This window comes from Lissotriton helveticus, chromosome 3_1, assembly GCF_964261635.1.
Source record: "Lissotriton helveticus chromosome 3_1, aLisHel1.1, whole genome shotgun sequence".
Classification (NCBI taxonomy): domain Eukaryota; kingdom Metazoa; phylum Chordata; class Amphibia; order Caudata; family Salamandridae; genus Lissotriton; species Lissotriton helveticus.
Window position 1 is genome coordinate 230,710,357 of NC_136061.1, and position 12,733 is coordinate 230,723,089.

A 12,733-nucleotide genomic window follows, 5' to 3' on the forward strand; every position below is an offset into this window, starting at 1 on the left:
ATTCTCAGATGTGAGTCCCTTGCTCATTGCACCATCAGGATTCAAGCAAGCCGGGCCGACGACGCCTGAAATGGCAGAAACCGGTCCCCGGAAGCTTGTTTCCTTCCCAGTACAAGAATTGGCTTGGTAGTTTGGTTTGCCCTGTTCCCATCATGCACTGGGACAGGAACAGACTAATTTGCATATAGCCAAGTTCTGAGCTGGGATGGTGCAGTGAGCTAAAAAACGGTGATGGATCAAGCCCTGATCTTTGGACTGGGTAAGAGTGGTCTGCTTAATTCAGGCACTCTGTTCATCACCACCCCCTTTTCTGAATCATTTTGTCCACCATAAGCGTGGAACGGTATACTCAGATGTGAGTCCCTTGCTCATTGCACCATCAGGATTCAAGCAAGCCGGGCTGACGAGGCTGAAATGCCAGAAACCGGTCCCCGATAGCTTGTCTTCTTTCTGGTGAAGAATTGGCTTGGTAGTTTGGTCTGCCCTGTTCCCATCATGCACTGGGACAGGAACAGACTAATTTGCGTATAGCCAAGTTCTGAGCTGGGATGGTGCAGTGAGCTAAAAAACGGTGATGGATCAAGCCCTGATCTTTGGACTGGGTAAGAGTGGTCTGCTTAATTCAGGCACTCTGTTCATCACCACCCCCTTTTCTGAATCATTTTGTCCACCATAAGCGTGGAAGGGTATACTCAGATGTGAGTCCCTTGCTCATTGCACCATCAGGATTCAAGCAAGCCGGGCCGACGACGCCTGAAATGGCAGAAACCGGTCCCCGGAAGCTTGTTTCCTTCCCAGTACAAGAATTGGCTTAGTAGTTTGGTTTGCCCTGTTCCCATCATGCACTGGGACAGGAACAGACTAATTTGCATATAGCCAAGTTCTGAGCTGGGATGGTGCAGTGAGCTAAAAAACGGTGATGGATCAAGCCCTGATCTTTGGACTGGGTAAGAGTGGTCTGCTTAATTCAGGCACTCTGTTCATCACCACCCCCTTTTCTGAATCCGTCTGATATTAGTCTTCATAGCTTTTAAGCATGGGATGCTTTGATTGAGGCAGATGCACACTTTACAAATGCCTTTGATTCATTGATTGAATCATTTACATGTAGCTTGCTAGACAACAGAACTGATGATGCCCTTCTATTGCATTCCTATTATTTTTGTTCATGTGACTGTCAATGCATTTGCTAAAATATTTTTGATGGTCTTGCACACTCTGTCATTATTACTGTTCAGTAATATTAGTTACCTAGGCCCTAAGCCTTGCACACACTCTCTAGACTGTTAGTGCACCTCTTACAATTAGGCCTGATTTGTATGTAACATGTATGTATCCTCACGAGAGCCTTGCCCATGTCATTAGGACTTCATCAAGCTTTTCTCACTCATCCCTTCTGTAGGAAAGTAGAATAACCATTACTCAGTGTTAACTGACTTAAATGCATGTGATTGACTCGTATGTGCATCTCCTGTTCCTCCTGAAGTCCAGTTGGACCAACGATATGTTAAGACCCTTTCTTCAGACGAGCCTCTATCACATAAACTATCCCTGGTCTCTAATGTACCCTCCACCCCTGTTCCAGAGGAACTAAATAGAGTCCAGATAGAACAAAAAAGAGTATTAGAGGTAATTGAGAAGTTATCATCATTGAGTGGAGTCGTAGCCCCAGGCATAGATCTCATAGAAACAGTAAATACCCCTGATATTGTCCAGATATGCCACCAAAAGGCCATATCGCCATTATCTATTATCTCTTGGAATATAGCGGGAATCACAAATAAGCTAAATATCCCAGATTGGGTCGACTTTATCGACCACTACGACATTGTCATGTTGCAAGAAACTTGGTCGCTTACACCAATTTTCCGGCAAGGGTATTTGAATTTTTATGTTCCGGCCATAAAAAACCGAGTGGGTCGTCCCTCTGGGGGCTTGTTAATTTGGGTACGCCAAACTTTGAAAAGCGTGGTCAAGCGAAGGTCTATACCCTCCAATGATATTCTAGCACTGGACATTAACTGGCAAAATGGGCAACAATTGGCCCTGTTTAATCTCTATTCCAGGGGAGTTGCTAGGGGTAAACTATCAGAGACCTTAACGACCCTTGAGCATCATACTGAAATGCTACCAGTGTCACTCCATATAATAATAGGCGGGGATTTTAATACCACCTTCGAACCCATGGGCGAGGAGGATAGAATCCTGGCAGAAGATGAGGATACCAAGTGGAGAATTCCTCAATTAGATATCCCAGTAATTAAAAAATGGAGCACAGTAGCAATTCAACTGAAAAGCTTTTGTCTTTCTAGAGGGCTCAGAGCAGTAAATGGGCGGGTACCGTCAGATTCTATGGGGAAAAATACTTTTGATAATGGTCGATCGGCCAGTAGAATAGACTATATACTACTGGATGTAAGAGCTTGGGATAAATTGGTAGATATGGAAGTGAAGGACAAAATAGAAAAGTGACCACAATCCTTTGTGCCTGACACTCCATCCCTACCATGAATTGCCCGACCACCCAAGAGGGGATCAGATGGTTACACAAGACCTTGTAAGCTCAAATAACCTCCGCCACTTGAAGTGGAGTATGCTCCTAGAGGACATTGCAAAAATAGAGACCTTAAAGGAAATAGTGGTGGATGAAGTCTCTAAGATTAAGTCCCATTATGGGATGACTGACTTCACAGACTACATGATGGCTGCTCACGAGAAACTGTTTTCCAAAATTCAAAGTTTTTTTGTTAAAACAGTAGCCTCAAGTAAAAAGAAAAAGGTCCAAGAGACCAGAGGGTGGTATGATAAGAGCTGTAGGGTAGCACGAGATAATCTCAGTATGAAACTAAGATTAGGAAGTGCTGAAGCAGTAAGGCTCGCGAGAAACCAGTATAGACAGGCCCAAAAAATAGCAAAGAAGCGCTGGGATGAGGATTGTTGGCAAGAACTCAAGGAGGCGTGTGCCTCCAAGGATTCCAAGCGTTTCTGGGCCTCAGTAAAATGGGCAAAGGGTGGCATAGCACCCCAGCCCACTAATTATGTTCCGAAAAGCAATTGGGTAGAATACTTCCAACCACAGTATGCTCGTAGTCCTATGTTTAATAATGATTGCCCTCCTCATCAAGTCTATTACAAATCACCTATATTTGTTGAGGGGGATGTGAGTATCGTACTGGATTGTGTAGCAGGGGGTAAAGCTCCAGGTATGGATGGAATTCCGGCAGATATTTTTCTATCGGATTGGAAGTCCTGGTGCACCTATTTTGCAATGCTGGCTAATGCGGTGGCTATGGGAGGGAAAGTGCCTGCTTCATGGAAGGGAGCTGAAATTATTCCCATATATAAGAAAGGTGATCGATCCCAGGCTAAAAACTATAGACCCATTAGTCTGATCGATACAGCACAAAAACTAATGGGCCGATTAGTCCAAAACAAACTGCAGCAATGGATTGACGGAAAAAACATTTTGTCACCTTATCAAGCTGGGTTTCGTCCCTTAACTAGTAGCGTTGACCAAGTCCTCCACTTCTTAACCATCTACTGGAGAAACGTTACTTTAAAGCAGGGGACATTGTATGCAGTCTTTGTGGACTTAAAAGCCGCTTTCGACTTGGTCCCCAGGGAAAAACTCTGGCAGACCTTGGCGGAAGTAGGCTTAAGCCAGGAATTGCTTACACTCCTTGTTCGTCTTCACGAAAATAATTTCGCAAGAATAAGATGGGGCAAACAAGGAGAAGTAACTGATCCCTTCCCAGTAGAACGTGGGGTAAGACAAGGGTGTGTCCTAGCGCCAACCCTTTTCTCTATTTATATAAATGGTATTGTTGAACATCTAGAGAAGGTTGCTAGTGACGCCCCAGTAATTGCTGGCTCTCGTGTACCAGTCCTCATGTTTGCGGACGATACACTCTTACTTTCCCGCACCCCTAGTGGGCTCCAAAAAGTGGTGGACGCCTTTGGTGTATTTTGCGATGGGAGGGGTCTTGAATTGAACACCACCAAAACAAAATTCATGTGCCTCAACCAGCAGTCCACCTTTAAAGGTGTAATAAAATACAAAGGTACACCATTAGAAAGAGTGGATTCTTTTTCTTACCTAGGCATCACCCTTCAAGAAAATATGAGCTGGAAGCAACACATAACCACAACCTTATTAAAGTTTAGGCAGCTAGCAGGCGCAATTACACTTAAACACCGCACCTCACTGACAAAGCCAGTAAACAGTGTGCTGGAAATTTATTCTATGAAAGTCCTGGGGGCTTGTTTATATGGCTCTGAACTATGGGGTTTTTCAAATTTGAGAGAACTGGGACGAGCTGAAAACGAGGGATTGTGATGGTCCCCCAAAGTACACCGACAACCCCGCTAAAACTGGATCTGGGAAGAAAATCTATAGAGGACATAGCGAGGTTACGCCCTCTCCTATATTGGAGACGGATTATGGTGACCCCAGAATTAAGCCATTATGCAGCAGCATTGAAGGATGTCATCAAATTTGATCGCTTCCACAGTATTCCATGGTTAAGGGAGCTTCGGGGACTCCTAATAAAACTGAAATTGGACTATCTGTGGGAAACTAAAGATGTAACCTGCTTCCCAACAAAGACAAAGTTAAAAGACCTATATTGGGAAATGGTATATCTTACAATGTTTAGTGACAGTACAAGCTCAAATTTAACATCCCGCTTCTTAAATATAAAAATGTACCCTTTTTGCGAATCTTTTTGGGACATTATTGAAAAACCCCATGATAGAAAACTTTATTTTCAATTTCGCATAGGTACACTTCCGCTGAACGCGTTTAAGAAGCACTGGTCCCCGGCATGGGATGAATATTGTCACCATTGTAATGAACAAACTGAACACATTTCCCATCTTCTGTTTTGTTGTCCTCTGTACTCGTCTCCCAGACGTAAATGGTTAAAACCTGTGTGCTCAATCTTGGGAACCCGTAGCCAATCTGAAGCCCTCAGGATACTTGAAACAGATTGTTCTACATTGCTTGTGGTTGGGGTAGCAAAATTTTTAGCCTGGTCATGGCTAATTCGTACCCGATCGTTAATGGCAATTGCATCCTAAAGAAATTATGTATTTTGCATTTTGTCATATGGATTATTGTATTTTATCCTAGAAAATTTATTTTTTAAGAATTGTGATAATCTGATGTAATCAGATGTATTTTTATCATGTATTAATTCGACATTTAATGTTTAATATGTATTTTTAGAACTATTTTTATATGTAGTATTTATTGTATTAGGGTTAGGTGAACGCTTTTATGACAAATGTCGAATAAAGCTTTAAAATGAAATGAGAATCCACTTTCATGGTTGCCCCCACTTTCTGCTGGTGGTGTTCTGTTTTGTGCCTAGTCTGACAGGGATCCTGCGAAACAGGACCCCAGTCACTGTGCTTTTTCACTAAATGTGTTATGGTAAGTACTTTGGTACTTCCACAATTGGCTACTGGGGTACCCTAGTAAGACCTTGGTATACGGTCCTGTGGTACCCAGGGCGTAGGTACCCCAGGGGTCTCCCACGGGCTGCAGCAAGTAGTGTTATGCCACCCATGAGAAACTTCTCAAACTGTGACTACAGGCCTGCCATTGCAGCCTGTGTGAATTGGTGCTAGCACCACTTACAACAAATATAAGTTTCCTTATATCTGGGTCACTGCACTTAAAACCTATAAGTCACCCATAAAGGCCTTTCAATCCTGATGGCAGAGTGCTAGGTTATAAGTGTGAGGGTGCCCTGCATGAGCAGGACACCCCCTACAATCCCCAGAGTCAATATCCAGGGTTTGTAAGTGCTGTGAGCCATTTAATACATATAATAGACATCAAGTCAATTATGAGATGTTTAACTATATCTATATATATATATATATATATATATATATATATATATGAGGTATGTAGAGCTCTCGAGTCGAATGGTCAGCAAACAGCAGCAGCAGTCGCCGTCGAGCAAAACAAGAGCAGCGAGACCCAAGGAAAGTGCAAATATTATTATTGAGTGCTAGCCCAGCACCAGTCCGCCATGACGCGTTTCGGCTAGAGATAGCCTTGATCACATGACAAGCGTCAAGAGGGCTGATCACCTATTTAAAGTGCAAGATACCATCACGTGTTAATGGAAACAAACAAAATGCTCTCATGGTTCCCAAACGTTTAGAGTGTTGCATAACGACATAAATGTCAGAATTAGCACAAGTGTTTACCAGAATAGTTACTGCGAGTCATAAGCAATATATGGTGAGCATAGTTATCAAACATCTACACTTCAATCCAAATAATGCTGACATCTATTTACAAGAGTTCATATGGCAACGGCAAACATAACCTTTAAAATGTGATAAAAGCTAAAGCCAATAAATAGTCATATATATGTTAAAAATATAACCATTAAAAACACCAAAACTCTGTACAAAACACAATGAAAATTAAGGTTCCGTATGTCATGGACTCCTAATTGAATACAGTGTAATAAAGCCCCAGTGGGCTAGTACCCCCGCAGGCCTATGTTGGAGAATACATATGTGCAAAATACGCATTTTACTAAAACACTGTGATGGAATAAAGTGCTCCCACTGTTAGTGCTATATTTGATTGGTGAATTAAAATAATGGTCATGGAGATGACTAGGGAAACAGTTAATAAGCATCAGAGCAATTTCATAAAATAAGACACATTGCAGTAATACAGGTTAAACTTCATATATACAAACTGGCAGAGTGGGCATAAAAGAGATGCACAAAACCATGTCACTGGCATCAAATGGACATTTGGGACCTAAAGATAGGTGTGGCAGTCCTCCCCAATGTTAAGACCCTGTGGTGCCTTGGTGTCTAATAGGATTATATATCGGGTCTCCAATTTTCGCAACAGAGACTCCCGATCACCACCTCTCCTTTGGGGAGGAACACAATCTATCACAAAATATTTCAATAGGGAAGCATCCTTTCCATGTTGGCTTTCAAAATGCCTGGCTACCGGGTACGTAGCGTCTGCATGCGTAATAGCTCGCAGATGTTGTAATATCCGCTTGTGAACATGCGGTCGGGTACTTCCCACATACCTCAACCCGCATGGGCATTCCAGGACGTAAACAGCAAACTCTGATTTACAGTTTAGTTTCTGTTTAATTTTGATAGGAAAGGGAGAAAGAGGAGTCATCACCTCTGTTTTACTGATGCCATGTTTGCATGCTTTGCAACTTGAGCACCTCAAAAAACCTTTACTGCCACTGAGCCATGAGGCTTGAGCTACCTCTGGGCTGCTGGACACAAGACTGTCCTGCATAGCCCGTGCCTTCCGGTAGGTAATGCTAGGCCGCGGGCTAAATTGAGAACCAATGACTGGGTCACTGGAGACCAGGAACCAATTGTCCTTGACTATTTTGAAGATACTTTTGTGTTGACTATTGTAAGTCATTATTAGCCTTGTCTCCTCCCCTGACCTTGCTGTTGAAATTACGGGTCGAACACTACCTGAGCCCAGGAGTGTGGTTCTATCTATCTTGTTGGCCCTCACCATAGCACTGTCAATAATTGCTGGTTTATAGCCTCTTTGCAAAAAGCGTTCTCTACAGAGGGTTTGTGCCATCCGGCAATCAAAATCATTGCTGCAAATTCTTCGAATACGAAGCATTTCCCCGTAAGGGATGCTACGAATCAGGTGTGCAGGATGTTGACTCTCTGCATGCAGCAGTGTATTCCCCGCTGTAGGTTTACGGTGTAATTTGGTTTGAAGTTTACCTGCCTGTACATACACCTCAACATCTAGGAAGACAATAGATGACCTACTGAGAGTGCTGGTAAATTGGATATTAAAGTTGTTAGTGTTCAATATCTCTATGAACTGTACAGCCTCATCTTCAGTACCATCCCATATTATGAGAAGGTCATCTATGTACCTTAACCAAAGCTTGACCTTAGTGTTCATGGTGTCAGCATGTTGTTTCATAAGGACCTGCTCCTCCCAGTACCCCATGTGGAGACAGGCGTAACTAGGAGAAAAGCAGGCCCCCATTGCCACACCCCGGGTCTGCAAGAAAAGTTGATTAGCGAATAAAAATATGTTATTTTCAAGACAAATTGTGATCATGTCATAAACCATTTTAGAATGTTCTTGGAAACCAATGTCTCTCTTGTCTAGAAAATGTTGTGTGGCCTTTAAACCATCAGTGTGGATGATACTGGTATAAAGTGAGGTCACATCCATGGAAATCATAACATAACTCGGACTCCATGCAAAGTCATTTAATTTTCTCAACAGATCACTGGTGTCCAAGATGAAAGAGGGTAGGCCTCTCACAAAGTCCTGTAGGAAAAAATCGATGTATCTACTCATGTTCTCTAACAGGCTATTGCGAGCAGATATGATAGGCCGGCCAGGGGGTTGATGCACATTTTTGTGTACCTTGGGGATAAAATAGATGACTGGCATCATCGGAAAGTCCTTTTTGAGGAATTTATATTCGTCCATCGATAACAAGCCCTTGCTTCTCCAAGCAGATAACTTAAGATAGATTGCATTTCTTGTTTGCATAGCGTCCTGCATAGAGATACGTCTATAGCAATCCCTGTCATTCAATTGTTTGTAGGCTTCCTCAAGGTACATCTTACGTGGCCACAATACCACGTTGCCCCCTTTATCTGATTGTCTGATCACAAGATTCTTGTTATCTCTCAACTTTTTGATTAAAGTGTGATATTCTCTGTCTCTATATGTGTGGCGTTTTATAGAGTTAGCTGTTTTAATTTGTAGCTCTTTCAACTGCGAGGTGACACGGTCATGAAATATATCAACATTGTCCTTCAGCATCAACGGACAGAATTTAGATTTTGTTCTAAAATTGGTGGGGCAGGCGATAGGTAAAGGCTCACCCCCCAGGGCAGATTGACTTTCCGAATTTGAACATGGTTCCTCCTGCTGTAGCTCCAACCATTCTTGGGTGAGAGCTGCTCCTGTAACTGACTCATCACCAATCTCATCAGACGCATTAGACATAAGCGCATTCACTACAGTTGGCTGGGAGGAGTTAAGGTTAGGTCTGCCACGGGTAGCAAAGTATTTACGCAATTTAAGTTTACGTACAAACTTGAAGATGTCAATCTTGGATGTTGCGTAATCGAAGTTACCCTTGGGACTGTATGACAAACCCAACGAAAGAAGGGAAGTTTCCTTACTGGTAAGAACTGTATCGGATAAGTTGATAACTGCCCTAGAGTTAGTACCACTCTGTTCTGTTAATGGCGCTGAAGAAACCTGATTAAGCGCAGTTAGTTCCACTGCTTCCTGAAGCGCTGTTTCTTGGGCTTGGCGGTTGGTTTTGCGGAGCTTGCTGCATTTGCGCCTCTCTGCGCGTTGCCTGTTGATGCGCCACCGGCGGTTGCCTGCGCCGCAGATCTCAGGCTGGCTTTGCGATCTTGCTGCACAATTGCCATCTCCTGTGCCGGAGTTAATTTGCGAAACCCCGCCATTTGCAGACGTCTAGTTTCAGTCTCTGATTCACTTTCATATTGTGAACTCTCTTCAGAAGCTGAAGCCGATGATTCCTCGACTGTTCGTAAATTGGAAGCTGAGGCAGTATTAGCATTGCTATTAGTTGTAGTGGGCGTGTTGGGATTGAAATTGGGTTGCCGTTTGATTTTATCATATTTTCTAGCAAACGTGAAAATCTTCCCGTTTTCATAATCCAGTCTGTCGCGCTGGAATTTGAATGCCTTGCGCTTCATAATGCTTTCTTCCTCGCGTTTGAGCCGTTTGTTCATATCGTCTCTCATTTTCGTTATTTCATCAGAGGAAGGTAGTTTGTCAATTTCTGCATTAATTGCCTCAATTTTTTCAAGCAGTTTAACTCTGTCACTTTGAGCATACTGCACGAGGATACCCATTAGGCGCTTTGAGTTTTCCAAATTACACTGCGCCCAATCAGCAAGCATCTGGGGGTCGGGATCCTCATAAGAGGGGGCCAACAAAGTGCGCAGACCCCTTGGCACCCGCCCCACTTCCAAATAACCAGACAACGATGTGAATTCCCACCACTTGGCTTGTTCGCCCTTACTGCATTTTTCTAGGCGCTTAAACAGATCCTTAATTTCTGAACGTGGCTCAGGTACATTGACCGCAATGTTACTTGATGCGGAACCCCCGGCCGGGGGGTCCGAAAACATCCCCTTGGACATCTCCATGCGCCCTCTCAACGTGTCTGCGGACATGGTGCAAGCAGTGGGCAAAGTAACAGTCAAGCACGCACAGAATGGTTCCTACCAGAAATGTAGCGCGGAACGGCTTCTGTACTCCACACAGGGGGGTATCTCGGTCCGTAACAGCTGCCGTCCTCGGTACTCGAACGATGAGCCTCGGAGACCGCGACCGACACTCGCCAGTCGGCAGTCCCGAAACTACTTCCGGTCTTTCCACGACAACGCTCAGCACACAGATCCGTTAATCCCTGGGGCGTGGCGGCGTCTCCCAATGCGGAGTTTTTTCAAATTTCCAACAGGAATGTAGCTTCTTGCCGCTTTTAGCCCAAAACGTGGAGGGGTCTCGCACAAGCCAGGGAAGCTTTTCCCAGCTGAAATACGAGGTATGTAGAGCTCTCGAGTCGAATGGTCAGCAAACAGCAGCAGCAGTCGCCGTCGAGCAAAACAAGAGCAGCGAGACCCAAGGAAAGTGCAAATATTATTATTGAGTGCTAGCCCAGCACCAGTCCGCCATGACGCGTTTCGGCTAGAGATAGCCTTGATCACATGACAAGCGTCAAGAGGGCTGATCACCTATTTAAAGTGCAAGATACCATCACGTGTTAATGGAAACAAACAAAATGCTCTCATGGTTCCCAAACGTTTAGAGTGTTGCATAACGACATAAATGTCAGAATTAGCACAAGTGTTTACCAGAATAGTTACTGCGAGTCATAAGCAATATATGGTGAGCATAGTTATCAAACATCTACACTTCAATCCAAATAATGCTGACATCTATTTACAAGAGTTCATATGGCAACGGCAAACATAACCTTTAAAATGTGATAAAAGCTAAAGCCAATAAATAGTCATATATATGTTAAAAATATAACCATTAAAAACACCAAAACTCTGTACAAAACACAATGAAAATTAAGGTTCCGTATGTCATGGACTCCTAATTGAATACAGTGTAATAAAGCCCCAGTGGGCTAGTACCCCCGCAGGCCTATGTTGGAGAATACATATGTGCAAAATACGCATTTTACTAAAACACTGTGATGGAATAAAGTGCTCCCACTGTTAGTGCTATATTTGATTGGTGAATTAAAATAATGGTCATGGAGATGACTAGGGAAACAGTTAATAAGCATCAGAGCAATTTCATAAAATAAGACACATTGCAGTAATACAGGTTAAACTTCATATATACAAACTGGCAGAGTGGGCATAAAAGAGATGCACAAAACCATGTCACTGGCATCAAATGGACATTTGGGACCTAAAGATAGGTGTGGCAGTCCTCCCCAATGTTAAGACCCTGTGGTGCCTTGGTGTCTAATAGGATTATATATCGGGTCTCCAATTTTCGCAACAGAGACTCCCGATCACCACCTCTCCTTTGGGGAGGAACACAATCTATCACAAAATATTTCAATAGGGAAGCATCCTTTCCATGTTGGCTTTCAAAATGCCTGGCTACCGGGTACGTAGCGTCTGCATGCGTAATAGCTCGCAGATGTTGTAATATCCGCTTGTGAACATGCGGTCGGGTACTTCCCACATACCTCAACCCGCATGGGCATTCCAGGACGTAAACAGCAAACTCTGATTTACAGTTTAGTTTCTGTTTAATTTTGATAGGAAAGGGAGAAAGAGGAGTCATCACCTCTGTTTTACTGATGCCATGTTTGCATGCTTTGCAACTTGAGCACCTCAAAAAACCTTTACTGCCACTGAGCCATGAGGCTTGAGCTACCTCTGGGCTGCTGGACACAAGACTGTCCTGCATAGCCCGTGCCTTCCGGTAGGTAATGCTAGGCCGCGGGCTAAATTGAGAACCAATGACTGGGTCACTGGAGACCAGGAACCAATTGTCCTTGGATGGCACTGTGCTAATCCTATGCTTAAAAACTTTGTTAGAAAAACAGACATTTGAGGTGAGCAGATCTAGAGTGTCGCTGGTGTTGAGAGTGCTCTAACAGGAGCTGCTTTCCACCTAAACTGGAGAGCTACCCAGAGTTCTCTCCTATATATATATATATATATATAGATATATAGATATAGATAGATAGATAGATAGATAGATTAGATATATATATATATATATATATATATATATATATATATATATATATATAGGAGAGAACTCTGGGTAGCTCTCCAGTTTAGGTGGAAAGCAGCTCCTGTTAGAGCACTCTCAACACCAGCGACACTCTAGATCTGCTCACCTCAAATGTCTGTTTTTCTAACAAAGTTTTTAAGCATAGGATTAGCACAGTGCCATCCACGCAAAGATAGAAAAGGACAAAGTCTTTTGCCATTTCAACAGCAAAGTCTTTAAGCATAGGACTAGCACAGTGCTGTCCTTGCCGAGCTGTAAAATGACAAAAGCCATTTATCATTCCAGGCACAGTATTACAGCTTTGAATTGGTAAAATACCAACTCAAGCCAACCTGAAATGAGTAAAAGCAACCCCTGACACAGTGTTTCGCTCTAATTAGAGCTCTTCAGAGAGGTATAGATTTGTCCAGACAC